The following is a 17,304-nucleotide window of genomic DNA, read 5'->3' on the forward strand; positions in this document are numbered from 1 at the left end:
TGTGCCATTTGTTTATGAGATGCAAAACTAGTCATCAAGATATTAGTTGGTAGATAAGAGCAAGGTGATGATTAAAAATCTCTTATGGTGTTGGCTTGCCTCTAGTGTAATTGTTGGCCGAAATTTAGTTGCTTAAGCACATATAGCTGTACCAGAAATTAGTAGTCATCTAGCTAGTATCGTATCTTATCTTCAACTGTTATTAACACATCTTGAATATTTGCGGTAAAGATCTTTGGGAATATCCGATAAGGCCAAATACTATTCCTATCCATCGTATGCGGCAAACTGGATTCCTTAAAAAAAACGCATCTACAACCTTTTGGGAATGTCCACTAGCTATCACATTTTAACCCTTTCATTTGTCAACCCTTGTATATATATTTTAAATTCTAAAACCCTTTCATCATCCCCTCAACTTGTACTATTAAATATCTAAACTAAGACTATATAAACACCAAATATATTTCTGATCACACAAACATATCATCAAACAACAAAAACAATAAATCAAACCAAAGGCATATTAATTAGAGTAACAACAATGCCTGCGATTGAAGGTTCTCCAGGAAGCTCCATGCATGGAGTCACTGGCAGAGAAGCAGTGATGGCCTTCTCGGTGGCCTCTCCAATGGTGCACACCGATCGCACTTGCGAAATTCGATCTACCTGTTGATTCCGAACACAAAGCAACTGTGTTCAAACTCTTCTCATTTGCAAACCCACACATGAGAACATTCCACCTCTCCTGGATATCTTTCTTCACCACCTTCATTTCTACCTTCGCGGCCGCTCCACTTGTCCCCATTATCCGTGACAACCTAGATCTCACCAAAGCTGACATAGGGAATGCGGGTGTGGCTTCTGTTTCGGGTAGTATTTTCTCCAGGCTGGCCATGGGTGCGGTTTGTGACTTGTTGGGGCCTCGCTACGGCTGCGCCTTCCTCATCATGTTGTCGGCCCCAACTGTGTTTTGCATGTCGTTTGTAAACGATGCTAGTGGGTATATAGCGGTCCGATTCATGATCGGGTTCTCTTTAGCTACGTTTGTGTCGTGCCAGTACTGGATGAGTACCATATTTAATAGCAAGATTATCGGGTTGGTGAACGGGACAGCCGCGGGTTGGGGGAACATGGGGGGAGGTGCCACGCAACTCCTTATGCCGGTGTTGTTCGAGATCATCAAGAAGGCTGGAGCGACACCATTCACTGCGTGGAGGATCGCATTTTTCGTACCAGGGTGGTTTAATGTGATTATTGGTGTTGACTCTTGGCCAAGATTTGCCTGATGGTAACCTTGGTGCCCTTCAGAAGAAAGGTGATGTTGCCAGATAAATTCGGCAAGGTAAACTTTTTTTCTTATACACGTCCCATATCATATCATATTTGTTTTAAAATTTTACATGTTTTTTCTTTTATTTAGGTTTTATGGTATGCATATCATATCATATTTGCTTTAAAATTTTACATGTTTTTTCTTTTATTTAGGTTTTATGGTATGCTGTGACAAACTATCGGACATGGATCTTCGTTCTTCTATATGGTTACTCCATGGGTGTTGAGCTAACAATTGATAACGTGATCGCTGAATACTTCTTTGATAGGTATAGTATTTGTTTCTATTCATTAATAACTCCATTTTCTGTCCAACCACTTAAACTTTACCATATCACCGGCCGTAGATGTGATAAATTTTTTCATGAGTATAAAAACAATGGTGGAGACTGCTAAGTTTATTTGGTTCTAATACTTCATTAAATACTACCCTCTTAAGTGATTTTTACCAGGTCTAAATGATGGAAGTTTAAATTTGTGCGATAAATAAGTAATTTCAATTAGTTGGTTGAATGCTTTATATTAAACTAAAAAAGTAATACCTTATATACGGACCAAAAATGTATCAACTTTATTTGTAATGACTAACAATGATTGTAATTTGTAACAACTGACAAATATATAATAAAATCATTATAAACTGCGAATACTAAATTCGGATCAATTGTGAATTCAATAACTAAACCTAGAAACTAAAGAAAGTTTTACGCGACTTTTTAAAAAAGGTTCGAATGTGGTGAATGAAAAAGATTTGAAAAATTTTGGTTATACTGAATTTCTTCCAAAAATTAATAATAGTTGCCTCTAAAAGCCTATCTAAAAGGTTATTCTCATTTTAGTAGGTTGGTAAGGTTGTTAAGATGTGAAATAGAATGTCAAGAATTCCACAAACGCTGAGTACAATATTTAGTTGTTTGATAAAAAAGAAATTGTGAGTAAAAGAGCTAACTTTTGTTTTATATTGCTTATAACTATAGATTTGACCTAAAGCTTCATCTTGCGGGAATCATTGCGGCCTGCTTCGGAATGGCGAATCTCCTAGCTCGTCCCTTCGGAGGTTTCACATCCGATTACATGGCGACACGATTTGGAATGCGAGGTCGCCTCTGGAACCTATGGCTTCTTCAAACTTTTGGCGGTTTGTGCTGCCTATGCCTTGGCTTAGTGAACTCGTTACCATTAGCCATCACCTTTATGATGCTCTTCTCCATTGGAGCACAAGCCGCATGTGGTGCCACATTTGGCATCATTCCATTCATCTTTCGACGATCGCTTGGTATCATATCAGGAATGACCGGGGCTGGGGGGAACTTTGGATCTGGGCTAACCCAATTAATATTCTTTGCGAACGCGTCTTTCTCAACGGAAAAGGGGTTAACATACATGGGTATCATGATCATGTTGGTTACAATTCCAGTTAGTTTTGTTCACTTCCCACAATGGGGCAGCATGTTTTTTCCTCCCAGTCGAGACATCGTCAAAGGTACTGAAGAGTATTACTATGTTTCCGAGTGGAATGAAGAGGAAAAGCAAAAAGGCATGCATCAAGCAAGTCTTAAGTTCGCCGAGAATAGTCGATCAGAGCGTGGTGGGAGGGTGGCATCGGCTACAACAACGCCGGAGAACACTCCCAATCATGTTTGATTTCATACAATTTCATATGTTCTTTACTTAAACGTGGTTATTTACAATAACAACGTAAGCAAACATAGTTTCAAATTTTTCACAAACAAACATGCTTGGTCTAGCAATAAGGTGTCCAAATAATCAAGGGGTAAGTTGCTATTTCTAAGTCTTATTCCAAAACAAATGTGTATTGACAAATTAGTGTCTGTTTGTGAGTCTTTGCTCCGAAAAACTTTATTGTTTTTCAAACGATTTGCAATAAAATTATAGTGTTTCATATGTATTTGTACATCATCAACACTATTAATGGTATACTTTTTGTCTAAAATTATATCTAACTCGCTGGTAATGATTAACTAGTTTTATACCCATCCGGTGGACGGGTAGTTTCATGTAATAATGGCAAACTATCTTTTTTTGCACTTTAAACGAAAAAAGAAATTTGTTTAAGATAAACGCATAGTTTGTTTCACTTATGTATAAGAAAATTGGCCAACTTCATTAAAAGAAACACAAAGCTAGGTTTAGCTTTTCATCAACTGAACCTTCATCCAGTTTCTTCCATTTGTTTCACATAACTCAGTGTTCTTTATTTAGTAAGTTGGGAGCTCTATATCATCAAACACCAAAAGCTGCACATAGTCTGCTTATCATCACATATATCACATCTACAAAAAATTAAAAATATACAATATGCAATAATCAATATGCATTTGCAACAAAAATATACAATATACGAGCAGTTAGTGCAACTTTAAGTAGTGGCCGCCTGACCTTATCGTTGAGCTTAAAAGCATGGCTACATGGCTTTGGACCCTGCATAGCAGCGACGTTCCCAAACTGTATGCGTTCCATAAATCTCCAAAAATTAATTTATATTCAGACAATTCACAGGTAAATTGTACAAATTTATGTATTACCCGAGGTACGTCCATGCAGTGTTTCTTGTCTTTCTCACCTTGTACACTTTTGGCGTCATGGCTTTCTCCCCGTACCACCGACCTCACTAATTGCCCACTGTCCATGCTTCAGCTACATCAACACGGGTTGCTAATTTTCATATGCACTGGTATTTAATTTCCTAAATGATTACTAAAGGTAAGAAGAATTTCAAGATAACCTTATTTGGTCAGCTTGTCCATTAACTTGCGCACTAGTCTGGTTGGCTTCACCACCAAGTTTGCTTAGAAATAGTAATACAGTTCATTGGAAGAGCTGATAAAGTGCCCGCGCGTAAATGGGCTTTGTATTAATGGCATTATTGAAAAATTGATATTGCATTCTTAATAATTGAGACTGATAATCGGTTAAAAGAATATAAGAGAGGCATATGGTGATCAAAGGTATAAGAGAGGCAACTACCTCTGAAAAGAAAAGTCAACTGAAGATAGATGTTGAAAAAGAGCTTTACTTTCATGTACATCTGAACTTCACCACTGGTAGGTGAACTCTTCTTAATGGGTTCGTTTTCCTCCTTCACGGTATTGAATTCATACTCCAAATTCTGTAATAAAAGTAATAAAAAAATAGATTTGGTTCATTAAGACAATCGGTCAAAAGGGTATTAAAAATAAAGTGATATAAGTAGAATAGATGACCCTTGGCCTCCTGAGGTTGAAAGTTTAATCTCCTGTTATTACTATTAGAATGCCTTCGATTACAAGATTGTCCATAATATATGAATATCCAATAAAAACATATGAAATCATTTTCAATTATGGAAGTTTGGTTTGCTCAGCTTTATAATGATAGTTGCTATTTTGTAACTAAATCAAAAAATTATCAATGAGATATCAAAGAAATTTGAGAGAACATGAGTGATGTCCACATTTTCTTGATCACTTGATTCAATGAATCAGCTCCCAAACTCACATTATCATCCTCACAAGGATCAAGAAAACTTTTAACCTGCAATGATCAAGAATATTACAAATTAATTTATTAATTGAACCATAAAGTATTGCTTTTTATTTTGATAAAAATTTCTTACCTTCAGATATAATACAAAATGCTTGTTGTTGACATTCCCAACTTCCATTTTTAAAGATTTTTGTCCACTGATTTTGAGCTTCTTCATTTGTGCCGCCTCTGAAGAATGGGGGCTTATAATCAGCAGGCTGCAAGAAAGAAAAACATATTTCACATTACTTATATCAAATCAAAGTGTATTCATTCACTGAAGCATAAGAATTTATAGTTCCATATTGTTAGGAATCGATATGAGTTGATTGTGATAGATTGGATTTAGGGAAGAAAATAGGAACAATATAGACGAACGATTGTATTACTGAAACGTAAAGAGGAAGTTACAAGATATTCCAGGGCTATGCCCTCTCTCTATGCATCACGCAGGAGCCTTAAAGATCTAAACAAACTTAATCATAACCCTAACAAGCCTTATCATCTATTACTTATACTACCAATATATTACACTTTAGCCACTTGTATTATTTTCCGTTCACCCCCTTTGAGAATACATATATTGCGTTTCCGTCATAGCTCATTCCCATCACTACTCTCCCCTTCAAAACAGTCTTGTCCTCAAGACTGGATCAGCTGCGTTGTCTGGTGGTCGACCCTGCCCATGCACCACCCACAAATGATATGATCCAACAATTAACTCAACAACAGGACTTGCGGTTTTGTACCCCCAATGAATACCCGATAGGTTTGTAGGAAAGAAAGTACCAACAAAGGCTATCGGTCTCAATTTCTCAATCTGAAATGGACCAAAAAATGTAGCAGCTGACTTTTGATTAATACGACTTGCAACAGAGATTTGGTGGTGCAGTTTGAACTTCAAATAAACCCATTCTCCCACCGAAAATTGCACATCTCGACGATTCTTGACAGCTTGCATATTCGTAGAACCTTGAATGTTGGAGAAATGAACCATAATCGACTCCACTCGAACTTCTCCATGAACAAATTGTAAAACAGATAACGAGCGCCCAGTGTAAACATGGAAGGTGTTAATTCCAAAAGTACCACATTACATTGTCAGCCCCTTCAAGTTATGGCTGTGTGTAACACGAAACTAAAGCACCGCAGGTTGGTCAAAATGGTGCAGAATCCGAGTAAAAACAAGTGTATGGCCCAAAACCGAAAGACCAAACTCCGGCAAAACCGCACAAACACGGTGACAGATGCGAATAATGTGACTAAAATAAGGTGTGCTAATAAAATTTGGACCAGGATCAAAACCGAATATCTGAATCTGAGTTGTGAGTGGATCTTGAATAGGTTATGTGGGAAAAGAGGCGCCCCAATTGATAGTGACATGCGCTGAATCGAAATCCTTATTTTCTTATGACAATTGTGTGGAAAGAACAGGGGTTTCTGAAGGAAGTATGAAGCTGAGCTCAGGAGTAAAAAGAGGCACCGTTGTAAGGACAACAATTGGATCAACATCTGAAATGCCAAGTGAAGTTAACGGTGCATTAGGGTTCAGTGAGGGGCAGGGCTTGAACACATCTGATTGGGGAATATTGATCCGATTTTCAAATTTGGTGAAACCAGAAAACGGAGTAGTAGGTTGGAAATAGCCACGTTCGAATCATGATGTGAAATAGATCCGTCCTCAGTTTTAAACAAATCCGATTTCATACCAGGTCTGGAAACACCAGAGAAATCCTCACCGGAAAACCCCGATCCCAACGAACCGTCTACGTGCTTCTTCTCCGGCATGACTCCATTATCACCATGCGACATCAAACGGCCATGGCCAAGGCAGTTCTCATCAGATCTGGAAATTTTAGCCTTCACTTGAGCTAGCAATTACCGATAATCAGGAAGAGAACTAGAGGAAGGATCCAGCACTCGGTCAATTTTTGAATCGGAAGACAGATTGTTGAACCCAGATCCCAATGAACCATCATCGGTCCTCTTCTCCTGATGAATTATCCAAGCGAGAAACACCTTTCGAAACTCCACTGATTCAGCCCGATCCTCATCCAATAACTTCAGGGTAGATTTGATTTCCGTTAGATGAGTTTGTAATTGCTTGATCTGGGCATCAATACGAGCAACTGAACGAGTTTCCATGGTGAAAAACAAACGGAAGATCTAGGGCAGGTCGGACCAATGTTAGGAATCGATATGAGTTGGATTTAGGGAAGAAAATAGGAACAATATAGACGAACGATTGTATTACTGAAACGTAAAGAGGAAGTTACAAGATATTCCAGGGCTATGCCCACTCTCCATGCATCACGCAGGAGCCTTAAAGATCTAAACAAACTTAATCCTAACCCTAACAAGCCTTATCATCTATTACTTATACTACTAATATATTACACTTTAGCCACTTGTATTATTTTCCGTTCACCCCCTTTGAGAATACATATATTGCGTTTCCGTCGTAGCTCATTCCCATCACATATACTATTTTAATGAGAATACCTAACTCTGAAGCACTTCCAAGTTCACATGTTAAGCATATTTAATCTATGAGTTACCATTACTCACATAAAAAAAGGACTCTACAATCATTGATTACCCATAATTTGCACATATCCAAAACCAAATCATTGGCCCTGTCTCCAGTAGCAACCTGATGCAAATGGATCAAAGCCTTTGCATCAGCAACATATAAGGAAAATAAGAAGAAAGAAAGAATCAAACAGTTTCACACACATAAATGGATCGAAGCCTTTGCAATTACCAAGTGCTTTGATGTTGTTATTTTAGTTTGTGAGTCGCTTTCGTCATGAAAACCACATACAAAGAATCTTTGTTTGCAAATAAGATTAAAAAGAATCACGCTCAAGAATGTCTCCTAAAACACAATGATGAATATAACAAATTTCAGTAACTGAGACCTAATTGAGAAATGAAACGCATAAATCAGGTGTAGGGGTATGGTACTAAAACCCGGTTCTACGACCCTAAATCTATTATGTTTGGCTTATTTCGTTACATGGACTAATACGATGTTATTGGGCCGAGGGGGTTTTGTGGAGGTAACCCTAACTGGGCTAGGCCCATTAGGGTACCATGATGGTGGCCATGAGACTCTATATAAGGAGGTCTCCACCTCCTTATCATGGGTCATGCTCAGTAAGAGCCACCACCACTTTTTGTGTCTGTGAACAAGAAATCCTCAGGATATCTTAGCAGTCGCCTCCACACCCCCGAAACCATCGCAGGTCTCACTGTTGCAGGTCACGGCATTGCAGGTCTCCGGCGCAGCCGAGGAAGAAGAAGATCAAGACGTGGTTCGTTCATCTCGAAAATCCGTGGAGCATCGTCATGGATCAGGTTAGATTCGTTTCGTGTTTCGACATTGGCGCCATCCGTGGGACGGCAACGAACTGCCCTTCGATCTTCATCTCGGCTGTCAGATCTCTCCCAAGAAAAACGCAGATCTGGAAGTTTACAGAAAAAGGCTTCAAAGCTCGTTCTATTTAAAGCTCAAAATGATCCATAGATCTAAAAAGAGATTTCCAGATCTGGGCAAGAAGGAAAATCCGTGATTCGAATGATCAGATCTCCGAATCTGTGAATCACAGATTCAGGATCTCCGAATCTGTGATGGTTTTAAATCTGCTCCGGGCTTCAGATCTGTCCAGATCTGATTTACAGATCTAGGTCTAGATTACAGACCTGGATTTTAGGTCTAAAGTTGCAGATCTGACTCTTAAATTGCAGATCCAGAAGTTACTAGACTTCCGCCGCCATGTACGCACGCCCGGGGGTTCTCACTCCTCAGCCGTGCATGCGCCGCCGCGGAAGCCACCATCTGGGTTTTGCGCAAGAGACCTCCGCCATGCACACGCACTTGCGAGTCACCACTCTATCGCCGTGCATGCGCGCATCAGGCTACGCGCCAAAACTCCAAGGTTGGGAATCCTCCTAATATCCCATATGGCTACGCGCCAAACTTCAAGGTTGGGAATCCTAATATCCCATATGGCTACGCGCCAAACTTCAAGGTTGGGAATCCTCCTAATATCCCATATGGCTACGCGCCAAGGTTGGGAATCCTCCTAATATCCCATATGGCTACGCGCCAAACTTCAAGGTTGGGAATCCTCCTAATATCCCATATGGCTACGCGCCAAACTTCAAGGTTGGGAATCCTCTTAATATCCCATATGGCTACGCGCCAAGGTTGGGAATCCTCCTAATATCCCATATGGCTACGCGCCAAACTTCAAGGTTGGGAATCCTCCTAATATCCCATATGGCTACGCGCCAAGGTTGGGAATCCTCCTAATATCCCATATGGCTACGCGCCAAACTTCAAGGTTGGGAATCCTCCTAATATCCCATATGGCTACGCGCCAAACTTCAAGGTTGGGAATCCTCCTAATATCCCATATGGCTACGCGCCAAACTGCAAGGTTGGGAATCCTCCTAAGATCCCATATGGCTACACGCCAAACTTAGGGGTTGGGAATCCTCATACCATATGTTCACGCATCGCATATGCTCACGCATATTGCACATGCTTACGCATCACATGCTCGCACATGTCAGTCTACACGCACGCGCACGCAAACATCTGCGCGTGGCGCATAACACAAAACCAAAGTCTACGTGCACGTGCATGCAACATCTGCACGTGGCGCGTGACATAAAGCAGCCCGTAAGTCGCCTCACGCGCTGGCTTTATTATTCACAGCTCATAAGTCGCCTCGCGCGCAAGCTGGGTATGGTACTAAAACCCGGTTCTACGACCCTAAATCTATTATGTTTGGCTTATTTCGTTACATGGACTAATACGATGTTATTGGGCCGAGGGGGTTTTGTGGAGGTAACCCTAACTGGGCTAGGCCCATTAGGGTACCATGATGGTGGCCATGAGACTCTATATAAGGAGGTCTCCACCTCCTTATCATGGGTCATGCTCAGTAAGAGCCACCACCACTTTTTGTGTCTGTGAACAAGAAATCCTCAGGATATCTTAGCAGTCGCCTCCACACCCCCGAAACCATCGCAGGTCTCACTGTTGCAGGTCACGGCATTGCAGGTCTCCGGCGCAGCCGAGGAAGAAGAAGATCAAGACGTGGTTCGTTCATCTCGAAAATCCGTGGAGCATCGTCATGGATCAGGTTAGATTCGTTTCGTGTTTCGACAATCACAATTCATAAACGTAGTACAAGAGTGCGTTTTCCACAAATAGATAAGGAGTACCATTAATTTGACTATGTTTTCTGGAAAACCTAATCAATATTTGATAATGATTTATACAATTCAAATGCATATATTTTGAAGTCAATAAGCTATATTAAAATGATATTAAAATAACATGGGGCTAGCCTACTTGATAAAAGTACATAGGGGAGGTCCTAGATTTAATCGTGCGCAAGAGAGTATGTTGTTGGTGTAAAGTAAATTAGGAGTGTAACATTTGTCGTTTAACATGTAGAAAGAAAAAAGCCATATTCAATAATAATAATAATTGTAAATGAGAAATAGGCAATTTCTTCTTGTAGAATTAAAGTTATAATAAAATAGTTGATCTTTCTTATATAGAATTAAAGTTAAAGTAAAATTAATTGTCTGTCTAAAAATAAGAAACTTGTTAAACCGATCAATAATTAAATTTTAAGTAATCCGGCACCTTTGGTTTAGTGATATAGTGTCTCCCTGTAATCGTAAAGGAGTTTAAATTCTGCAAGGTTCTATAGATGTCATGGAACTACGTATGATCTCATTTTTTCCGTTAAACAAAATATGATCTTATTTAAACTAAAGTCATATATAAATAATTACAAATATATGTCTTGTGGTCGCTAATTGAAAAGTTTCTTAGTGTGTCCACACTTCAAACCTTGGCTACAAAGACTAGAAGAAACTTCACACCAATCGTTTTGGAAACAAATAATTTATTTGCCTTTATAAGTTAAATAAAACATAGTCTATATTCAAAAATATAACTTCCGTTTCTTTCACACCTCGACCAAAGGCGGCGGAACATGCTAAGGTGTAACGATTGTCCATAAGCACAAGACACTAATTAAAGTGACAGTATTTAATAAACTCATTTCATTTCACAACATCGAAAATGTCACATAACAATAATCCATAAAATAACCATAAACAAGATATCACGAAATATGACAAATTTGATATTGTTCATTTTTACTAATATCCTAAGGTCTTTGATGTCGTTTTCTTCACAATCATAAATCAACCAAGATGCAAACCTGCAACATTTCATAAAATAAAGTTTGTCAACACAAAGGTTGATGAGTAATTCATAAGTTTAATCATATTAGTATATAATAAAGATAGCCACAAAACTTGCATATATGCAAATCCAAATGATTTATACTTGAGTCTTAAACCACAAACTTTATTGAATACTTTACTTAAATAAATGCTCGATTTGGTGATTATATGCTTATATGCTTGAGTGCTAATGTGTTTACCGCTTTTGGATGATTGATTCATGAATCCGAGTATATCTGGCATCCCCTTATAGAAAGGTGTCGTTAATGTATTCTTATTAACGATTTCATTTATCTAAATTGTTGCTAATATTTATTGTTTTGTATACAAGTTGTGGAAATTCATATAATATATCTATTGTTCAAAAACTATGAAATTGCTCACCAACCTTTGTGTTGACAAAATCTATTTGTGCAATGTTACAAGTTTGACTTTAGGTTGACTCGAGGACTTGAAGAAAAAAAAATGTTATCGAGGCTATTAGGATATTAGCAAAACGAACATTATATTATATACTATGATTTAAATTCGGTTATTGTATGAACAAGTTATGTGACTCTTTGTGTTTTTATGAATTTAAATGAGTTGATTAAATATTTTCACTTAATAGTGTCGTGTGCGATGAACAATCGGTTGCGCCCCGACGTTTCCATCATGGTCGGGGTGTGACACACACACCTACTGAGCACACCATCAATGGCAGAAGGTATCAAAACATTATTTAGTGCAAACTTAGAATTCATCTCCAAAATTCATCATAATTAATTGTCAAAAATTCAATGACTATTATTTTTTACATGCTTAGATTTAATCTCGAGCTACACTTAGTTCATCTAAGTACGTATAGACCAAAAGGTTGCCGTTGTTGGAATCTTAATACAAAATTGGCCGCGCCGATTCATTTTTAACAATGGTATGCTAGTTAGTAATCATTTTCTTTCACCAATACTACAATTACCTAAAGTTGCAATTTCTCTATATAAGTCTCATAATTATTCGTATTTTCTTCAAAATCTGTGATCAGATGGAACCATATTTAAAAGCATTGGCATCTACAAGAGACGTGGAAAAAAGCGTGGGAATAATAGACCCTCAACAAATAAAGATTGGGAGTAGAAAATACTATCGATATATTGGCTCACTTACTACTCCACCATGCGACCAAAATGTTACTTGGACCATTGTTCGAAAGGTATCAAAATAATTACTTATTCTTATAATATTTCATATCGACTTTACCATGTGTAAGAATCTGATCACTAAAAGATGGTTCCATTTCATTATTTATCAGGTGCGGACGGTTTCACGAGAACAATTACATATAATCCGTGAAGCAGTGCATGATGTGAGCTTTACATATATGTTCTATCATAATATGTAGTTCGTATAGCTTTGATATAAAACTTGTCTGTTAATTTTTGCTTGTGGTTTAATATAACAGGAAGCAGATGCTAACGCAAGACCTCTTCAAGCCTTAAATAATCGTTGGTTGAAGCTTTACAGGCCAGATGACGATGAAGCAAATTAGGGTTCCACATGATTTATTTGCACGTTGCAACATGATCCACACATATTTATATATTTATTACTGTGTATTTTCAATATTAATAATTGGTTTCTCTTTATTTTTTCATTCCGTGTTGTATGATTTTGTATACTAAGTGATTATTTACATTACAGAAATAAATAATAATGATTCATATTGTTACATATATATTTTGGAAAGTTTTTGATTATGCTAAAAGAGTAAACGAAAAGCATGCCCGATTTATTCCAAGAGAAAAATCATTAACATTAGTTTTACATCTTATTGTGTGAATTTAAATTTTCTCACTTTTAGGGTTTAGCTCATTATACATTTTAAAGAATTTAAAGACATTTGTTACTAATTTAGATAGATAATTAGCTCTACATGTTTTCCAAGTAATTTATTTCTTTTAAACCAATTTATGGGCGCAAATTAATAAGCGTACAAAACACAAATTCATCATAGGTTTGATGGATCCATCCAAACGAAATCATGGGCTAACACGTACATCAAATACTGTGGATGGCAAGCAAACCTTCCTTTTTATCGATGCTACTTTGGATGGAGTTCTATCTAACCAAATAGTTAGTTCAAATTAAAAAGTTATTTATGAAAATTTTACAAAAAAAATGGACACGTAAATGTCACTAGAAGACCCTCTTATTATTAGACATTATTGTTCTTGTTTTTATGTTTTATATTTGTTTTTTTCTCTAATCTAAGCTTTCGGTTTCCATTCCCTCTGACTGCGGAGAGAGTATTGGACTATATTTTTATTAGACATTATTAGTGTGAACCCATAGGCTCACCTTAGATCTTTAGAACTTTGTCATATCTAACTACTTTATTAAAGCAAAACATGGTTTTCATGTGTCCTTTAACTAAGCTATTCACATAGAATTACACCTCAACAATTTCTAAAATTATAATTTACACACAAGTTTCCATTTTTACAATTTTCACGTCATAAATTGTAAAATGTTGTTGGTGAGAATCAAACTCACTACCTTGCTTTTAAGGTGCCTGTAACTTACCAACTCAACTATGATGAATTGATGTTAGCTCTATATTTTTCTTAGTTGGTATAAATTCACAAGATATGCTATTATGTATATCATTGAATTTAACTTTTTTGTTTTATTTTTTTTAACCACCCGTGTATCACACGAGCTATATCCTAGTTTATCTTTATATTGTATGTCAACCTTAATCAAGAAACATCTAATATTACCGTTATCTTACATATTGAACAAACAGAGAAGTCCCGGTTAAAGTACGGAATTCAATGACTTCTTCCAGTACCAACCGTCTCTTGATCACACACAGTCAAGATTCAAGAAAAGTCAATGTCGACATTTTTTTTGTTGATGGCGTCTGTCGCAGTAGCAGGGTGTCTCTCTCAAAGAGTCATAACATCATTACCCAAGTTTGAATCCCCCTTAAAATGGTGTTGTTCATATTTCAAAGCGAGAATATCAGCCGAGATTTGAAGATGAAAGCGCCCATAAGGAAACCCTAAGAAAAACCGTCTAACCACCCCATCAAGCAAAGGAAGTGTCGACTTGAATCACTCGGTTATGTTTATCAAGTACGTACGTTGAACGTTTCTATCTTAATTGTTTAAAATTTTGTCTATATAACTTTGTTTACCGAACAAGAAAACTCAAACATAAAATTTCTCTCAGTAAATAGTTCCACAACAATTAAATAATCATTCAATAGCATGTTTAATTTACAAGTTGGTAAATGCTTTGAATTATATCATTGGTTTTACCATTCCACTTTCATAGTTTCCGTTATCATATATTATGATATTGAAAATTAACACCTTTTTTAAGTTAATTTTTTTAAATATATATTGATTAAAATGATACCATTGAAATGTATTGTAAAATTAAAATGAACAGTTACAACTATTTGTCATCCCACTACAAGAATTATGTAAGTCATACACTTAATATGTAAGTCGCATAATATATGTGTCGTGTATGTTTGTATATATATAGGATTACTTGTTTCTTGTATTGTAAGAATTCATTATGGGATAATAAAATTCTCTCTTTGCTTTATTTCTCCTATATTTTTGTGTCATAGTTTTATACGATTACATGGTATCAGAGCATGCTTGTTAGGCTTGCTCTTCATTTCAACCGGGTGTTTTTTCTCATTTCACCGCTTTTCTCTCTTCATCAGCTGTTTCTTCTTGATTTTTTGATCATTTGATCATCCTCTTTTCATTGTTCTTGTGTTCCAGCTGATATTGATCTTGTTTCTTCCTTTAAGTCCTTTTTTTCATCTTTTTTTAATATATTTTTTTCTTTTATTTCAGAGTCTTTATCTATCAAAACTCCATCAAATTTTTTTAAAATGTCATTTTCTTATTTCTGACCTTTCCTCAAAGTTTCAGACCTTTTCTCATTTTCTCAAATGAGATATTGATACATAATATTACCTAATATGAAGTCATCAACAGTCTGTTTTTTTTCAAGTTTTTAGGTAAAGTTGGCCCATTGGGAACCTAGATTTTTAGCCTCCTTATCATAAAACCAAGAAGACTATTGCTTAATGTTCTCCCAGCAACTTATAGAGAAATGCAAAAGCTTTCTGCAATCCTCTCTTCATCACCTTTCTATGAGTTTCGAATTTGGGTGCTCATGTCCTCTCTGACAATACACACTACTTCAGTTGTTATATTCTAATTAGATATAGATAAATTCTTTTGGGAGCTTGCAATCTTTTTAAAGAGGTCCATGTAGAACAAGAATCCTTAGCTGTATTTTTCTGTTTCTACAATATTCTCGTATTTTATTTCATACCGTTGTAGTTTTTTACTTCTCAAAAGAATTGTAATTTGTAGCTTTATTTCCTTTTTGCATTGTAATTTCCATTAACAAAAGTGTATTTTTATTCTATAAACGGTCTCCTACAAAAACTTGCATCAAACGACACTTCTAGTTTTATCAAGTATATTGATGATAATATTGCAATTTTCAATTATAGTTTTATCATCGATTCTAAATGAATATTAATAGAAACCGAACATATATTATTATAAATATATAGACAAATTACAATGAATGATTTTCTTCCTTTCTGTCGAATAACAGTTTATATATTATAGTCCATTTAACTCGTTTCACTAATAAAATGTGTATTTCTTTTAATATAAAGCAATACGAATGTTTCGAGAAGACACAAGTGAAAGTTGTTGCAATTCAACCTCGTATTCCGTCATCACAAACGTAGTAATAGTAAAGAAGTACGGAGTACCATTAATTTGACTTATTTTTTGCAAAATTACCTGATCAATATTTGTCTATTTGATATTGATTTTTTACAATTCAAATGTATCAATTTGAAAGTCAAAGCCAAATTCAATAATAATGATGAACGAGAAGACAATCTTCTTCTTTCAGAATTGCATTTATTTACACACTAAAATTAATTTTTTTTTCTTATAGTGTTGGATTTGGCTCACTAATCACTATTACCCATGTTTGAATCTTATTACGGAATTTCTACTGTCCCAGTTTTTGGCACTCCAGGAAATCAAACTCGAGACCTCCACAAGAGAAAACTCTTTTAAGGCCGGGAATCAAAACCCTCTACCGAAGATAAGAAAATTCTTACAAACTGAACTATAGTCTACATATGATCTCAATATATCTCATGCATTTTATCGTTCAAAAGAATGATCTAATTTTTAAACTAAAATCATATATAATTAATTACATATATAATAATTCATTTGGTCGTTAATTGAAAAGTTTATTGGTGTTTCCACCCTTCAAACCTAAATAAAACATAGTCTATGTTCAAAAATGAAACTTCCATTTTTCGCTTTCACATAACCTTTTTGAACCAGAAGCCCACCACCACTCCCCTATATTTCGTTCGACCCTTATAAGAGATTGTCTTAAAGCATGGAAAAACGCTAAATCCGAACTAATTTCATACTTTTCAAACTTACAAACTGGTGTAAACTTAACAACGGATGTGTGGTCGGTACCTCATGGTTCGCCCGACTCATACATTTGTGTGACGGCTCATTGGGTTGACCCCGAGTCGTGGCAAATGATGAAACGAACCGTTGCGTTTCAATTGTTTGATTACCCGCACACGGGTAGAAATATTTTTAAAATCTTGGATAAATTCATTCGACAATACAAGATTGAACATAAAATCTTTTCAATTTCGTTTGATAACGCGTCCAACAATACGGCCGCGGTTGGCCATTTAAAATTAAAGTATAAACCTATTTGTGATGGAGCGTTTTTTCATAGCCGATGCATTGCACATATTATCAACTTGGCCGTGCAAGATGGGTTAAACGTGATCGAAACGCAAAGAAACAATTTTAAAAGAATGTTACGAGATGTTTTTAGCAACAATAAAACATTTTCAAGATACAAAAAATTTTCTGTAGAAGCTAATTGTCAATGGTTGGGGCCAAATTGGGATTGTCCAACAAGATGGAACTCGACTTGTAATATGTTTGAGAAAGCCATCCAACAAAAAGAATCATTAATTGCGTTTCATCAAATTTTGTCAAGTAGGGGTAAATGTGCACCGTACGATACTAGAAACTGGTTATTGATTGAGATCGTTACGGAGGTCCTTCAAATTTTTAAATCTTG

At 36.3% G+C, this 17,304-nt stretch overlaps 2 pseudogenes; both read left to right on the forward strand.

Moving 5' to 3' along the window:
• Nucleotides 1-214: 214 nt before the first annotated feature.
• LOC143601712 (high-affinity nitrate transporter 2.1-like) lies at nucleotides 215-2,979 on the forward strand (annotated as a pseudogene).
• Nucleotides 2,980-6,022: 3,043 nt separating this feature from the next.
• Nucleotides 6,023-12,702, forward strand: LOC143601707 (alpha carbonic anhydrase 7-like; annotated as a pseudogene).
• The last annotated feature ends 4,602 nt before the right edge of the window (nucleotides 12,703-17,304 follow it).

The sequence above is a fragment of the Bidens hawaiensis genome, unplaced genomic scaffold (genome assembly GCF_021521415.1).
Source record: "Bidens hawaiensis isolate Kalapana, Puna unplaced genomic scaffold, B.hawaiensis_p1.1 tig00056991_1, whole genome shotgun sequence".
In the NCBI taxonomy this organism is placed as follows: domain Eukaryota; kingdom Viridiplantae; phylum Streptophyta; class Magnoliopsida; order Asterales; family Asteraceae; genus Bidens; species Bidens hawaiensis.